Genomic DNA, 17,510 nt, shown 5'->3' with positions numbered 1-17,510 from the left:
CACCATGAACATATTCTAGCGTTGCACATACGGACGCATAGGTCTCTTCTGTAAAGGTACCTGCCCGGCAATCGACTACCTAACACTCTAAAAGAAAGGTGGGGGAAGGAGCTAAAGCAAATCACACTAGTGAGAAATCAATCACAGGGTCCATCACAAAAGCGTCCTTACATTTTAGAGGCTCCAACACGTTTAGCCAATGACTCACGGCCATACGTCACTTTCGTCAAGGTCGTCGTGCCGGAGTACGATAAGATGCTGCTAATGTGCAACTGTTACGTCAAGGGTTTGACAGCCTTATAAATTCTGCTAATCTGCAACACAATATCCGCGCCCGCAGTGATCTAACATTTAACAAGTTTAGTTATTGGAAAGAAGCATTAGCTAACCTTATGCGTTTTGTAGTGCTAATTCAATACGGTGAAGCGCAATGGTACGAAGTTGCGACATTTTGTTTATGAAGCGCTACATACACAGTGTGTCCCACAATATTCCGGACTTGGACGAGAAAACAGGAACCGCACACACACAATGACACCCTTGGATGTATATTATTCAAAATACATTCCTTGTACTGAATTCAACGGTCATACAGCTTGTCAAAACACTTCTGGAAGTATTTGACGGGAATAGTGTTCAGATTCTCGGTCCAAGTTCTTTGAATGTCTGCAACAGCATCGAACTGGGTCCCTTTCAGCAGCAATTACAGTTTCAGGAAAATGAAGTAATCAGGAGGAGACAGATAAGGAGAATGGTGGGGGGGATGATCAAGCAGAACAATCCCCTTGGAGCCCAAAAACTGATGGGTAGGGAGACAAATTTATGGTAAATAAAAACTGAGGAGAGCGGCAAATAAAATGTTAGATCAGCGGTGGAAAGAAAAAAAACATACTAATCTTATCGCTGCTACAGCTAGCAAGTTCAATGAAACTGGAAGTTGAGTAGACATTCGGGGGAAGAAAGGAATGCAGCTTTTGACAGGGAGCGAAGTTTTCGAACTGAGATTATGTGCATGGGAAATCCCAATTTGCAGCGTCTTCCTGATGTGATCGAAGATAAAAAGTTCTTCAGCTGCAAATGGTAGGAAACTTTAGGCAAAAGTATCGTTACAAATCGACAGTTTGCGCGCACAACCTCGATTGCCGGTTTTTGCGTGTTTTCTACTTAATTTGATGATATTTCACGGTTATTTCGCGAAAAAGCGTTCATTTCGTGGAAAAGCACACATTTCGCATCATTTCGCGAATAAAACTCATGCATACTTCATCATTGGGGGTGTAGTTACGTCCAGAATGTTCAAAATTGCATCTTTTTTTTCACATTTCGCGATTTCGCGCATCGCGAAAATTCAATGTCCCTACTGATGGGACAACCACCGACTAGGGGACTTCGTGCATTGTTAATCAAAATGGACCATGTGCCCTGTTGTCGGTATTGTGGGCGTACCCGTCGACGTGCACATAGACGCTTCAAAACCTTGTTACAACTCCCCTGTGATCGTCTGTCCATTAGGAACAAAATTCTCTATGATACTCATGGAGACGAATAACGTGATGAGCGTCGTCTTGATACCTAAGGTACTTCTGCGAGCGAACTTTCTTGGGTTCTGGGAACCCTTGGCTCTTCCACATCGAACTCTGGCGCTTTGTTAACGGCTCATGTTGGAAACGCCACGTTTCGTCACCGGTCACGATAGTTTTCAGGAAATTGGAATCCCTGTCCGTAGCCCTAATCAGGTCTCGCAATGTTGAACCCTTTGGTTTTTCTGGTAATTTCCGATATGGTGACCTAGGGCGGTGTCGCTTAAGTTACTGTAACTTTTAAGAGGATTCTTCCACAATGTTCAAATTTTCCAGCAAAAGAGAGCAAACAGCAGGGTAGTTGGAAAAGGGGTGTTCTTCCAAATCATGCAATATGTAAATGCACTACGACATCAGTCCGGAAAATTATGGAACACACGGTGTACCATTGTTCCAAATAAAATAATATTATTCACTTATCTTCATCCAGAGATAGACTTCGAGTCGAAGTAAATTATTGGTTACAACCTTATTCTCAGCAATAAATTTACAACTGCTCCTTCTGACGTTCGGTAAGTTCCTTTTTTTTTGGGGGGGGGGCATGTAAAAGTAAGCAGAGAAAATTAGTTCTCTACAATATGGTTTTGTTGCCGACCTCCGCGGTGGAATGGTGCACACGGGTTCAAATTCCGGCCTGGGTATGGGTGCTCTTTGTTAGTGTCCCTTCATCATATCATCACTCATCCTCATCGTCGCGATTAGCCAAAAGTGGAAGAAAACCGACGCGAAAAAACAAAAATTAAACAAAATATGATTTTGTCCGAAGCAGTAACGGAGTCAGGAAAAAAATGGGGAGAGACTTTTCTGTGGGGGAGGCAGTCACATTTAATATGCACTTAAATCCCAAACGAAAAAAAAATAATATCTTGGCTACTGGGTTTTCTTGCTTACTGAGAGGAGTTGGTCGATCGGAGAGAACTGATTGATTTAGTTTATTTTACTTCGCTAATCGCGAAGATAAGGATAAGTGATGAAATATATAAAGGGGGCACTCACAAACAACATTAATGCCCAGGCCAGGATTCGAACCCTGGAACTCGGGCTTCGAAGTCGACCGGAGAGGAGATAACACCCGTCCCCGTCACTGACCAAGGGACATGCATTTCGTAAGAATATCAATATATCACACTATTAAACTCCCTCCACTTTGCAGACAGCCTTACATCGTTCACGGGAGGGGAAGGTATTTTTTAGTGTGCCAATGAAGTTTGCATGCCAATGTCTTTTTACTTCATTTACCGTTATCCCATACACTATTGGTGCAAAATAAATGGGAAATTCGAATTTTGCACAACTTCCAGACTCCGCGAAGTGCCACGCTGCATTTCTGCTAACCCAGCGAAAACTATCGGCCGGTATCGGAAAATAAAATTCAATCGATACTTTCAGATATCGGTACCCATATATCGGCATCGGTTCAGCCTTAATCTTAACACAAGGTGGCCACTCTAAGGCTATGATAAAATTCAAGTATAATTCCCGGTTTTCAAGGGACATTTTCCAAAAATTCAAGGATACAAGCACATGGACGTCCGCAGGATTTTTTCCAGGGAGGGGCAAGGAAGGTATTTTTTTCCAGAGGGGGGCAAACGAAGGCAAATTTTCCCCAAAAATAGTGTTGTTCCCTAAAAAACATTGCTTAAATTTGAATTTATGGTGTTCATACAATAATTAACACATATTATTGTGGCTAAAATGTAATTATATGTGTGAAATACATATTTTTTGGTTGACTTTCATTTTCCAGGGGGGGACACGGCCCTCCCTTGCCCCCCTTCCGGACGCCCATGTACAAGCATATGTTTCTTTCTATTTCAACTTACATATTACCGCCTCTCACCACCCACACACAAATATATTAATAATACAAAGGGTGTGTCTCATTCCAATGTATCCAAACATTCTAATTAAATTAAATTAAACGGTATATATTTAAAATATTTAATTTAAGGTGCAGAGTTTACATTTGCCACGCTTCACATACTCAGACTCAAAATACCGGGTGTCCCAGAAGTCTTTCAATGATTACAAACTTTATTCATATCCGCTATATGAAAGGTAGAGATGTGAAAATGGTGCCAAAATGTTGGAAAACTAACCAAGTTTTCTTGTTGCAGGTTTGAGTAACGCGGCTGTAGTGTAGCAGTGTCAAATGTCCGGAAATGTTCACAAATCAGGAAAAAGCTCAGCATGTCATCTGGTATCACGAAACCCGGTCACCAATAACAGTGCAGAGGAACTTTCAAATGTACAGAATTCTTTCGTCTAGAATATCTGCCATCAATAAGTTGGTATTTAAAAAATTAAATTTATCTTCATTCCCAGATCCTGTCAAGTCCAAGACACATTGTATGGAAAGATGCCACCCGATGTCAAGAGCATTAATTCCGGATTCCTTGGCACTGACACTGCTACACTACAGCCACATTACTCAAACCTGCAACAAATAAACTTGGTTAGTTTTCCCAACATTTTGGCACCACATTCACATCTCTACATTGCATATAGCGGATATGAATAAAGTTTGTAATCAGGGAAAAACTTCTGGGACACCCAGTACATCTACAAACACAAGTCACAAATGTTACGGTTTATATTCTAATATACTAAAAATTGTTAATTGTATAAGAATTTCAGACTAAAATTTACCTAATCATCTTCCAAGATATCTTGTCTTCCGTCTGTCAGATATTGTTCTGCAAAGAACAGTAACAAAGTAACAAAGTAAACGGATCGAGAGAATTCACTTTTATTTTTAACGCAACTTTGTTTTCCTTCCCCGATAAATATAAAAGTTAAACTGTGAACAACTTGCCTCAATGCACTTATAAATATGTATAAATACAATGGTATTTGAATTAATAAAAGTTGCAATTTTCAACGTCTCCGGAGTAAAATTCAAGCATAATTCCTGGAGTCAATAATTCACGCAGAATTCCCGGAATTCAAGGAATTCCCGGTGAGTAGCCACCCTGTAACACTTCTTTTTCTCTTGATGCACTAAAACTTTCCGTCGACGACAAACCAAGAAAACAACAACTACATTAATGTATCAATACTGATGCATTTGAAAGAATAACTTAAACTTGCATTTACTTATCTCTGTGTGCTAGGACCTCATTGAGTTAAATATAATATTAATACGTATTATTAATCTTGAACGGAGGATTCCCAGATATAAAGACGGAAAATTGCTGTTCCCGTCATTAGAGCAGTTGAGCAAACTCCTTGGGACCATTGAGCGGTTTTCAACCTGCTACAACTCACCAGCGGTGTTTGTTTTCGGCTTGCGGTCAACAGTGATCAATTCCCGAGTGTACACGAATCAGGCTCCCACTCTGCTAAAATTCTCTGTTCCAGGAAGGTATTTCTTCGGGCAAAAGTGTTTCCATATCAACATTTTTTTCTCCCTTGCAACTAGAACAGGACTGACGATAAAAATCCAAATTTGCACTGAATTTGTTACGTCAAGTTCCCTTGCTATTCTCAGTCACTTTCACATGAATTTGCAGACGATTCTGTACTTCTTTAAATTACGTTATACCCGTTTACAGGACATTTTTAGGATGGAAATACGAAACCATTCGGTCCTTGTTTTAAAGTACTTCTTTCTTTGATTTGCATACAAACACTTGTAGCAGCAAGCTAGTATAATAATAATAATAGCCCGTGGCGTTGACAGGCCGCGAGGACAGTGCCTACCTACCGACTGCCGATCTCCAACCAGTGTGTTCAGCACGACGAATATCAAGTCGTTGGAGTCACGCTACTCATTCGTAGCTTCCCAATGTCCTCATGATGGTGGGTGGTCACCAATCCCATACACTGGCAGATGGAAGAATACACATTCAGAGGGTTGCTTGCCCAGAAGCGACAGCAGCGCCATAAGCGGAAAATCCTCGAACTTTCAGAAGGCGTGGGAACTAAATACTTGTCTTTTTTGTAATAAAATTATGTAATTTCTGTTGAAGATATTGTGCAAACGCTTGGAATTATCTATATAAATTCACGACACTAAGATGCACAATATTGAACCTAAATGGTATAATGTTTTAAAACTCTTCAAACGCCCCATTTAAAGCTGCTTTCACATCCAAATAATGCTGCATTTCCAATTTCTTGTACGCCAAACTAGAATCCCAAATTGATTTTTTATTCATTACATCACTTCGTGTATCCTTCTAGAAAAGCCTTGCAGAGTATTGCCGAAATTGGAAGCATATGTTAGGAGATTTTGTCAATAGAAGGATAAGCAGTTTTCAGCTGTTGAGAAACATCCAACCGAGGTTTAAGCTTCCCCCCGGAGACTCGAACCGGCCGCGTGTCGTAGCCAGAGTTCAAATCCTTACACGTTAGACCGCACGGTCACGTGAAATCTACAGAACCACTAATATTCATACAACTCTGCTCTCTTCGTGTTAAATTTGACGTCATAGCTTCAGTTACCAGTCGGATTGACTCCTCCACGGGAAAGCTTACTAGCGAAGTAACGGTTATCGGGGTTATATATATATATATATATATATATATATATATATATATATAAACACACACCTGACAGACTATACTAAATGTGACCACATTTTGTCCATGATATTGTATTAACAAAATACCCTGACTTTGAAGAGTCAATCTCAGTTCTTGCCGGTGATCGAACTAAACAGCTCGTTCAAAAGTATGGACCATTAAATTACGAGGTGGTCATTAAGTTTCTTATTTCAGTAGGAAACTTTCTCGAAATGACAATATTCACTGTGACAATTACTATACTACTTCAATACACAGACGAGACGGAGGTTAAGTTATTCTTGATTGATTTATTGATTTGGTGTTTTAAGTCCACTTTATGCACAGTAAGGCTAATCGGGACTGGACCTACAGTTTAAAGTGGGATCCGAACCAGTATGTGCCTTCACCGGGAATCTAACCCGGGACCCCTTGATTACAAAGCGAGGATGCAACCACTGCGTCATCGAGGAGGCCCGCTAAGTTATTCTTTCTTGACTATGGCTTTCTTCTAGTTGTCTAAAGTTTACTTTATGCAAAGAAAGGCTAATCGGTTCTGAACCTACAGTTTAAGTGGGATCAGACCCACTATGTACCCGGGTTTCGAGCCCGGGACCTCTTGATTACAAGACGACGACGTTACCAATGCGCCATCGGGGACTTTAACTACAAAAAGATGAGAGATCGTTTGTTATTCTACTTTAGAGCCATAGAAAGGTGTAAACAAAAGTTATTCTTCCTCAACTTTAGCTATACAAAGCTACGGGAAGATATTCCTCCTCGACTTCAGCTTTAAAAACGCGAACACGTAGAAGAAATACAAATGTTAGAAAAAGTTATTCTTCCTAATTTGAGTTGTACAAAGGTGCAGAAAAAAATATCTTCCTCCATTTTAGCTACGCAAAGATACGGAAGAAGTTAGTCTTTCTCAACGTCAGCTGTACAAACGCGTGGGTACAGAGCAGTGGAAGAAATTATACTTCGACTTAAGCAATACAAAAGAGTTGAAAATGTGAAGAACGACACAAACGGTATTTACATCACATTAACATGAAACGACCTTCAACGTTGACTTGTAGTAGTTGGCAACACTTCAGCATATCTTGGAGGCTGATATTACGCAGAGTAAACAAAAGTCTTACAAATATAACGATAAAGTGTAAGAAAGGCGCGTGTGGCTGCAGTTTTTCGTCCCATGTACAATTAGTCTGTCAAAGGGCAATTTAATACCTCCTGTTCTGAACGCAGAGCGGTGCTGCTAATTGTGACCATATCTTTGAAAAAATACACAGTATTCACCTTAGTTTCCTGAAAGCGCAAGAAAGAGTTCACGTTAAAAACCCGCGAGAGTGCTCCGGAGCAATTGGAGCTCATATAATTTTCCTCTTACAAGGAAAATTTTCCCTTTTCAAATAGAAAAAAATCCCTCTCTCTTTACCGACCGTAAATTTTGAATTTTATTTATAGATTGAGTAACCATTGCTAAAATGAACCGAAAAGATAAAATTAATTTGTAATTACTTATGAAATACGTGCTAGCATCAACATAGGGTTAGCTATTGGAGAATTACAGCGTTACTTGTGTAACATTCACACATAGATATGTGATTGGATTAAAATATTAATAATGAACTGATTTCATAGAATTATGAAGTACTTTTTGGTGTCTGCTAACAAATGAGAGGGGGGGGGGACTTGGGCATTATAACAGTCTGAGTGCATGAAAAGCATTAACGAAAATGTGTAACGTGTGTGATGCTCTAAAAAGGTAGCCAAGTTTGACTTCATTTGCCATCTAGGCTACAGATACTAGTAATTTTTGTTGGTGAATTACGCAAATTACATGCATTCACAAACATTCGAACCTTAATGCAATTAAAAACGATAATAATTCCTATATTTTGTTATTTATGTTTCATGGAATGCTGCTATTACCATGTAACCGATTTGTAAGTACTAAAAAGTTAGTTATTTTAATCAAAATGTGGAATTAAATATGGACTTACAAATGCGAAAAAAATAGCAAATTTCATTAAGCAAAGCGTATCACTTAGCTAAATAAAATGCATTCGAATTACATACTTTTGTAATGCAAAATTCAAATACAAAATGTGCCTTACTTTCTGTTACAAAAAACAGTGGATTACCAAACTTTCTTCTAAGTGCTGAAATGTGAATCTCCTCCTGTTGTTTCTTAAGACGGAATTATATTAACTGAAACTACGTTCAATATCGCATAAAGTAATGGGAGTATATTTAAAATATGCAATGGATTTCACAACGAAAGCTTGCTTGCATTCTCTATTGCTGACTAGAATATTAGAAAACAAAAGCATTGTCTATTGTCAAAATTTCAAATAAATGGTACAAAACGAATGGAATACCTTTGGTATTTATCACGAGAAGAGGAAATGTGATACCATGAATACGAAATATATGTAGGAAAATGTTTGAAAATATGGAAATACTTTTGAAAATTATGTGCTAAAAGCTAATATATGTACAAATATGGAAAATAAAAATAGTATTTTTCCAGCTTACATACTACAATTTGCAAAGATAATACAAAAAACAACTTTCGTTTCAACATCTAATGAAGATACGTATTTACATATAAAACAGTTTCCTAGCTATTACATGTCTAAATACATATAATTTTCAATGGAATATTACAGATACATCTACAAAAACTACGAGGGGATGCTGATAAGTTCGTAGCCCGACCAAGTTCCCAAACTGTTTAGAGGAAGGTCACATTATGTCTTGAAAGTACATATCCTTGTATGTACATATACCAAAAGGCATTGCATAATTTACAGGCTTTCTTGTTGTTTCAGGTTTATTAAGTGACCATGTCTCGATCTCTGCCCATCGAGCAGCAGCAACACAGCAGAAATTGTGAGACCTGGGCATTTAGTGTCCCTATTCTCCGATCTGGCTCGATCGGGCTACTTTCTGTTTCCTCAGCTCAAAAAACACCATTTTGCCTCAGATCAGGAGGTGATTACTGCCACAACTTCAGATTTTTTTAAAAAAAGTTGTTTGCAAAAGTTGGAGCACCGGGTCAAAAAGTGCATTGAGTTTAGAGGGGAGTATGTTGAGTAACTATGAAGTTTCATCATTCTAAGAGCATTCCTTCTACGTCGGGCTACGAACTTTTCAGCATGCCCTCGTACAATTTCGCGCCATTTGCTGTGTAGCAAAACACAAAAAAATTCCAAGTCCAAAAGTTATATTTTGCGTTTATTTCTAGAAGTTAAAACGGAGCCGGCTCGGTGGACGAACGGCTTTAACAAAAGTTATTCATAGCGATACGCTATGTTGGTGTTGTACGGCAACCATATATATATATATATATATATATATATATATATATATATATATATATATATATATAATTTAATTTATATTTATCTTGAAAATTACTTTCTGCATACTATTTTTCACCTTTCAGTCTCATTTTGACGCCTAAATGCTTTGTATTAATTTCCAATTAGCGCCTAAATATCTAAATTTACATTTTTTTTATAGACAAACACGAAAATCAACGATCATTGAGCGTACATTACAATGTTGGTAAATGTTGCAACTGTTACAACGAAACCTCGGCACAACTAATTTTTGCCATTCCTGAACAAAATGCAATTCGCAGTGCCATTAATTCCTATGTATTTTCTGTACATTAATTTTATCTAGGAACAACTGATTGGTTACTTTTTTCGTATGAGTACCGTATGCAGATTAGAGTAGTCTTTCTCTGCACAAATCCGTTTCGAAGTCTCTGCGTGCAATCTTGAGTTGGCAATCTATAAACTCTATCAGGAATAACATGAAATATTGACGTGTTATAATCAGCTGATATGTTCTATCTGCAAGTTATGATGGGCGAAAGTTCAAGGCAGTTATGCTCGAACGCCTTCTATCTGCATACAAGGTTTCGAGTCTGACTTTCTTTTAAGTCCACTTTTTATGCACAGGCATGCTAATTGGGACTGGACCTATAGTTTAAAGTGGGATCCGGTGCCTCCACCGGGTATCGAATCCGGGACGACGTTACCACTACGAGGAGGCCCTACAAATTTTCGAGTAAATATTGCTACTGCAGTATGCTACGAGTCCCATTTTCCCCTCAAGTGAATATATTGTTCCCTGTTCTTGTAGAAAGACGGCTTAATCCAAGCCAGTGGTGGATTTGAGGGTAGTAATCACGTTTGAAAAAATATTGCATTTAGTTATCCTAATACCTGCAACATTTCCGTTTAGAAATTCGGGAAAACGCACTAAAATACACAAACTATTTCCGAAATGCTTTGTTACAGTATATTTCCGAAATATACCCTTAATCAAAACTAGAGTCCAGATTTTGTTCTAAATGCTCATTTTGTTCCCATGAACAGATTCGCAGACTTTAAGTGCAGAAGTTAGTTTCTTTGTCTATTTTACGTCGCTTGGGAAATTGCACGAACAAAATGAATACACCCATGCCTTTAACCAAGGTTTGAACTTGCGACTTCTGGCTTCTTAGCTCGTTACCCTGACTACTCTTTCACTGAGGCCGCCAGAAGTTAGTTTCAGGAATCAATTAATATTATATGTATATCCCACTACGCCTAAAATTGCCCATTTCGATTCTGCCAATTTTTGTTGTTAGTGGTTAAAAGTTTATAAAGGGGGAAAAAGAATTATGTGTCAAGTATGTGAAAGTGTTCTATAGTCTTATTTTGTTCTTGCTGCCCGAAGTTGGGTTTTCTTACTGGCGGATAAAAAGAGCACCAGCGGGGAACAGAATTAAGCTTTTAGATTATTAAGGGCTTTACAGTTCTGCAGAAACTGTTAAATTGAAATAGGATGGAGAAGTTGAGAGGTCTGAATAAAAACATCATGATTGCTAAGACAGAGCGAGATCAGGGAGGGGGAAGGGGGCAGAGATGGCGAAGGGTCGAACCTGGACCACTTTATCTCTTTCTCTTTCTGAAGAAAGACAAAAAATCTCCTGTATGAGAGAAGGGAGGGTTGTTTTTTTTTAAGTCCACTTTATGCACAGAAAGGCTGATTGGGACTGGACCTACATTTTAAGTGGGATCCGAACTTCTATGTGCCTTCACCGGGTATCGAACACGGGAACCCTTGAGGGGGTCGGAAGGAAGAAAGAATGGGGAAGAAAGGGAGGTACATGAGGTTGGAAGGAGGGCTTCTTTTTCTCTTTTCATTCTACGTATCTCCCCTCTGTCTCCCTTCCCCTTCTCTGTAGAGTAGCTTGGAGCAATATGAGCGCCACGAAACAACAATGACTAATACATTTTGATTCTGTTAGCCGGTATCCGCAAATGCATGAGAACATAATGCATGTAACAATTCCGTATGGCACAAACTTGCGTAAGCATACAGTCAATCACATTATCCCTTTCATTCAAAGCAATAAAATTCACCTTAAGTAGTGATAACGTCAAAATCACGAAGATGACATCAAACGACTTGCTAACACCTTTAGTAAATAGAATGTTTTACTATTTGCCTCAACTATACAATCGACGGAGAGTAAGCAGACTTAGCACCTTAAATGCCAGAAATTACATTAACATATAAACCAAACGAGAGGGATCGACGAGCAAATTCAGGGACTTCCCTATATGTAGGCACAATAATTGCAAGTGCCTTCCACCTGGTAACAGGGTACCATAATTCTACCCAACATTTCCTAAACATGGATTATATAGCCTTGGGTTGGAATTAAAATAAACTGTAGCCCATTTAGGGATGTAAGTTTCATTTAAGCATTTGCCCGATACCAACAGCCAAGATTTTGAGGGTATTTTGGGGTTATCTCCAAACTCTGGTAGCTGATTCGTTCTATAAACTTCGCAGTTCAAAAGAAACACCGAAGGAAATAATATAAACATTATTTTGAAAAAAAATATATTAAAACTTTCGAAATTCTACAAACAAAATAAAATAACTTTGGAACACGCACATCTTTCCTCTCAAAGTCAAAATATTTCCTTAGCAACCGGAAATCTACAGGCTAGTCCATAATTACTTTAGGAAACTACACAATTAACTCACATAAAACTAGAATTGATGTCATGCCATAAGATGAGTATTATATTTTAATCCTAGCATCGTCAATGTCCAAAAACTCAATTATGCGGGGGTGCAACAAAGGTAATTCGAAATAATATTTGGTTTATTTAGCGTTAATTTTTCTGCCACTTTAGGATAATCGCGACGATAAAGATGAGTGATATGACGAAGGGACACTCACAAAGAACACGCAATGTCCAGACCGGGATTCAAGGCCGAGCCCCATGTCGTCGTAGCGCGCTGAGGTCGGCTAAATTCCAAAGCATAATAATCATATATTTTCACCAAGATTAGATTCCATACTTCTGGTCACTAATTTCTCCAGCTGTCTTATATATTTAGTGAACTCCACTCAACCTTAATATATACAGGGGATGGACAAAAGTATGGAAACAGCACGACATCGGAACGGGTGCTATTTTCCACTTGAAATCGGAAGAGGTGCGACATTCTTTTGTTTTCTGCCGTGGTAGGAGTCGACAGTTGCGCTGTAGATAGCGTGCAGTGCACTTGATACTGAATCATGTCCGAGCTGACAGTGTTTCAAAGAGGGCAAATTGTTGGTGCCCGCCTTGCAGGGGCCTCTGTTACCAAAGTAGCCATGTTACTTGGCGTATCGAGAAGGACTATATCCAAGATCATGATGACATAATAATGTGTCCGGAAAGACATCATCAGATAAAGACCTGCGTGGATGAAAATGTACACTGAGTGACAGAGACAGAAGGACACTGAGGAGGATTGTGACCATGTTTTGCATGAAGAATGGTGCAAGACCCAATTACCAACCATCCAGGACTTGTATTTGTCCATTCCTCGGAGACTGCAGCCGTTTTGGAAGCTAATGGCGGTCCTGCACCTTATTAGCTACAGCATTCCGGCTTTTCTTCGCAGCTGTTTCCATATTTTTGTCCATCCCCTGTATATATATATATATATATATACTCTTCACAAAAATTGATTAATTTGATGTTTTTAAGTCCACTTTATGCACAGTAAGGCTAATCGGGACTGGACCTATAGTTTATACTGGAATCCGAACCACCATGTGCCTCCACAGGGTATCGAACCCGGCGACGACGATACCACTGCGCTAGCGGGGAGGCCCTCTCCTCCTCACAAAAAGTTTGGAATATTGTTATATTAGGTGATAGGCACAGCCTTGGAATGCAACAATACATGGTATCTGTCTGTCTGCTGGATGTTCTTGTTTTCGCCGACATATGCCACCGTGCGTATCACCTATTGCCTAATATAACAATATTCCAAACTTTTTGTGTCTAATATAACAATATTCCAAGCTTTTTCTGAGGAGTGTATATATAAAAGACATATCAGGGTTAGAAAAGTAAGGAATTCTAACCTGTATCTATGAATATTGAATATCCTACTTCGTTACCCTACATTATCACCGAAACTGACATAAACGAAAAACAAAAAGCCCTGGAGCGCGATTCAACAGCAAATATTCCAGTTGCTTCCGTCAATACAGCAATTAACACCAGCTCTCCCCATAAGAATGCAAATGCTTCCTTTCTGTAGGTTTTTAATGGCTTCTCGCAGCAATTTGCGAGCACCGAAACAACAGGTATTTCCTCCTTCGCGTGACATTTCATACTTGGTACAAAATTTACGACAATGGAGTCATTTCTCGAAACGACGACTTGGAAAAGATCCGGAATACGCGAATACGATTTCGTAACAAAGCTGTCTTTTTTTCTCTTTTGTTTGTAGTGCCACAAATACGTGTGTAGCTTATTGTGTACAGCTATCATCGCGGATCTAGTTAGCATTTTACTTGAACACCGTGGAACCACTACTGTATTTGTAGATAGCATTGTTTTTTCAGGGAACGTTTACAGATTTACGATACCGCTTCACCATGTTGGTTCCAAGTCCAATAGCACCGAAGGCGCTGGCCCTAGTTACACCCTGATCACACTGTTAAACTGTAAACACTGTTACTGGAGACATTACGGTCTAAGACCGTCAATATCCGCTGCCATCCAACTAACGTAAAATAAACATGACCGTCTTTTTTTAGTATTAACGGCTATTACAAAGTTAACCATAATTAATGTAATTGTCATTATTCAATTTTAAAAATATAGTTATGGTGCTTATAACTGCGGCTTACAATCATTTTCTTCTATCTTTATGCAAGCAAATTTGTGCAAATTTATATTTCTTTGTATGTCTCCATATGCGTATGTAACATATGTATCTACGTTTAATTTTCCAATTTTCCAATTCAATGCCATGATTCTCATTTTGAGTGATGTGACAACATGAATCCTTCTCCACTTAACCCTAGCTTTTTATTTGTAATTTTTCGACTGTGAATATTTAAAAAAATATATAAAATTTGAAAACAAATTCTTCCCTTGGGGGTCCCAACGTTTCAGTATTACTATTGTTCATATAATCATAAAAGGTAACGTTCATAGGAGCAAATTTCACGTGGTGGGTCTATCAAGCCTCCCCTCCCCTTCCTGGGATGTGTGTTCCGACATGACGCTCATACTTAAAACAGTATACAGTTGGTCGGAAATGATGGCAATTTCTAAAATTATTATAATTACTATCTAACTGCACGTATATATGAAAAAAAGCATGCATGCAACATTAATAGAGGAAAATCATCAAAACTGACATAGGGCTCCTAAACCGACACACCACTATTTCACAGCCGAGAAATCCTGCCACTTTGCGGTAACGGTAAATCTATTATTTAGGCCTCCAAGATAATGTGCGACCAGTAAATCGAGCGCTGCTAACGTGTTTTTTTTTTTTTTTGTTGTTGTTTTTTGTAGGGGCAGATTTTTGTTTTGGGGTGATTACAATACTTTTGTTTGTCTGTGCACAACACTATATTATTCATATTGGAAGGACGAGTTACGTTTTACAGTTTTATCAGGTCATTGTAGATAGAATAAGGATTCCGAAAATGTATTCATTTCAGTTGTGAAGATGTGGTGTTTGTAAATTTTTGAGGTTATTGTTATTGATGGCGTCGTTCCCTAAACCGACATACGTCAATAATTGGGTTCCCAAAACGGTTGCGCGAGATGAAGATATCCTAGATGCTGAATGTATTTCGGTGAATGACTTTATTCTGAAGATTCCAGTGGTGAAAAATGGATAATGTGTATCATATGCAATCTTTGGGCTCTTGTTCAATGTGCAGGTGCAGAACATGACCTATACGTCTGTGTTTTCTGTAAATGACTTGCCATTGAGGGTTAAATAATCCAACGAAATTGCATTTGTTTCATGATGATTAAAGGTATTTGTAAAGGTAAAGGTATTTATTCTCTAATAGAAACCATTTACATATATTTGTTTGTGTTGCTTTGTAATTTAATCCCTTATTTAAATAGGTATGTCGGTTTAGGAATCCATTTCCTCAGATGGTATAATTGTACCTTTTGTGAAAAAAATATTTTGTGGAACAAAATGCTGTTCTAATAGGCATTGTTACACAACTTGTACAGTCACGGACACTACCGGCTTGTAACGATTCCATTGAAAGTCAATGTATTCATTACAAGTCGGCAGTGTCCGCGACTGTACTTGGGCATAGAATTAATTGATGCACACACTGATGTATTCCACATCGGAAAACTCCTTTCCTACTCAGAGTTAAGAGTAAAAAACAAAATGGTGTGTCGGTTTTGGTGACTTTCCTCTAGGTTTTCTAGAGGTTTAGTGAATGATAAAATATGTGTGACACTCATGCAAAGGTTGGTTCCTATTTTCTTTATTAATGATGGCAATTTTTGTAACTATTATAATTATTACATAACTGCACTTATAATAAACAACGAAGGATGGAGTGATTCAATAACAAAATGGCTTCTTGAACTTCAGTAAATAAAAAAAAAAAATGTGTGGCCCTCTGAACCTTCCAACAGGTAAGCTAGCACAATTAAGCTTGGGTTAACTGGCACAGTTAAATGTTAACGGTACAATTATTGTAAAGTTTACGGTCACTTTCAACAGTGCTCATCGTTGGCATTAAGTTGAGGTGAATAAGTGACATAAAATAAGAAAAAAAATACTAACATGACCAGGACTGATTCTGACTGCAATAACTTGACAAGGTTAGTAACAGTACAGAAAAATGACACACACACACTGAAGAGTCTACGCCTGTGTATTTATGATCTATGACTAGACGCGTTCTGGGATTATAGTCTCACTCTATGAAACTAGATTTCGTAAGTGCTTGCGTAATACTAGTCTTGAGCAAAGGAGTTCATGCAGAAGTTAAGAGATAACGTTGCAGCAACACTGAATAAGGAATTGTTAAGGGCAGTGGATCACAAAATTCTGAAACTGCAATATTTATCACATACAACCGATCGTACGGATAATACATACTGTATATATACATATAAAAATGGATATGTGTGTGTACATGTGTGTGGGTGTTTGTTCCAGCATAACTCTCGAACGTCTGGAGAGATTTTAACCAAATTTGGTACACGTATCACTTGCAATCTCGAAAGAAATACTGTGGAGGTAAGACGCCCCTGGCACCCCTAGGGGTGGGGGTGGGAAGGGGTGACATGTAAAAATAATCGAAAACGACCGATATTAGTGTGGAATACATAGTTTTCTAGGTAGCTAAGATGAATAGTGACGCTCCCAATGCCGTTCAACTCTAAGACACCCCTAGGGGTGATAGTGGGAAGGAGGTGACATGTAAAAAGACAGACATTAGTGTGAAATTCATAGTTTTATGGGCCGCTGAGATGAATAGTTCATTTTACACTATAGTTAGAATTCATTATATTCCTGTCTAATAGAAGATTGGGATAAATAAATACCCGGGCAACGCCTGGAAAACAGCTAGTAATTAATATTAATGAATCTACTTTTAAGCTTTGGATTGGATTGAGTTGGTGTTTTAAGTCCACTTTATGCACAGTAAGGTTAATCGGGACTGGACCTACAGTTTAAAGTGGGATCCGAACCACTATGTGCCTCCACCGGGTATCGAACTCGGGACCCTTTGATTACAAGGCGAGGATGAGGAAGCTTGCGCCATCGAGGAGGCTTTTAAGCTTTGGCAAAATCAATTTCGGGAAGTAAATAAACAAATACACCACCTGAAGGTCATCCCAATCTAGTGCGTCTGAAAACTTGGTGATGGGCACGCGTCCTATAGCTAGAGACCGTGATTTTTCGCAAACGCGTTAACAGCGAAAAATGTTAATTGTTGCAGGAAAGTGTTTATGCATATGAACATGTTCTGAACACTTTCTCATGCATTCGAAATCCCGAGATAAAGCGAATTTGATTTAAAACGCACCTTTTTGGCGAATTTATAATTTTGAG

At 38.6% G+C, this 17,510-nt stretch overlaps 1 protein-coding gene across 6 annotated transcripts in view; it reads right to left on the bottom strand.

Moving 5' to 3' along the window:
• LOC146004289 (transcription factor CP2-like protein 1) overlaps positions 1-17,510 on the bottom strand; it is a 226,762-nt gene that overhangs the window by 114,754 nt on the left and 94,498 nt on the right. The window lies entirely within an intron of this gene.

Source organism: Lepisma saccharinum, chromosome 21 (assembly GCF_977018435.1).
Source record: "Lepisma saccharinum chromosome 21, izLepSacc3.1, whole genome shotgun sequence".
In the NCBI taxonomy this organism is placed as follows: Eukaryota; Metazoa; Arthropoda; class Insecta; order Zygentoma; family Lepismatidae; genus Lepisma; species Lepisma saccharinum.
The sequence above is the reverse complement of the archived record's forward strand: the minus strand, read 5'-3'. Positions and strand labels throughout refer to the sequence as shown.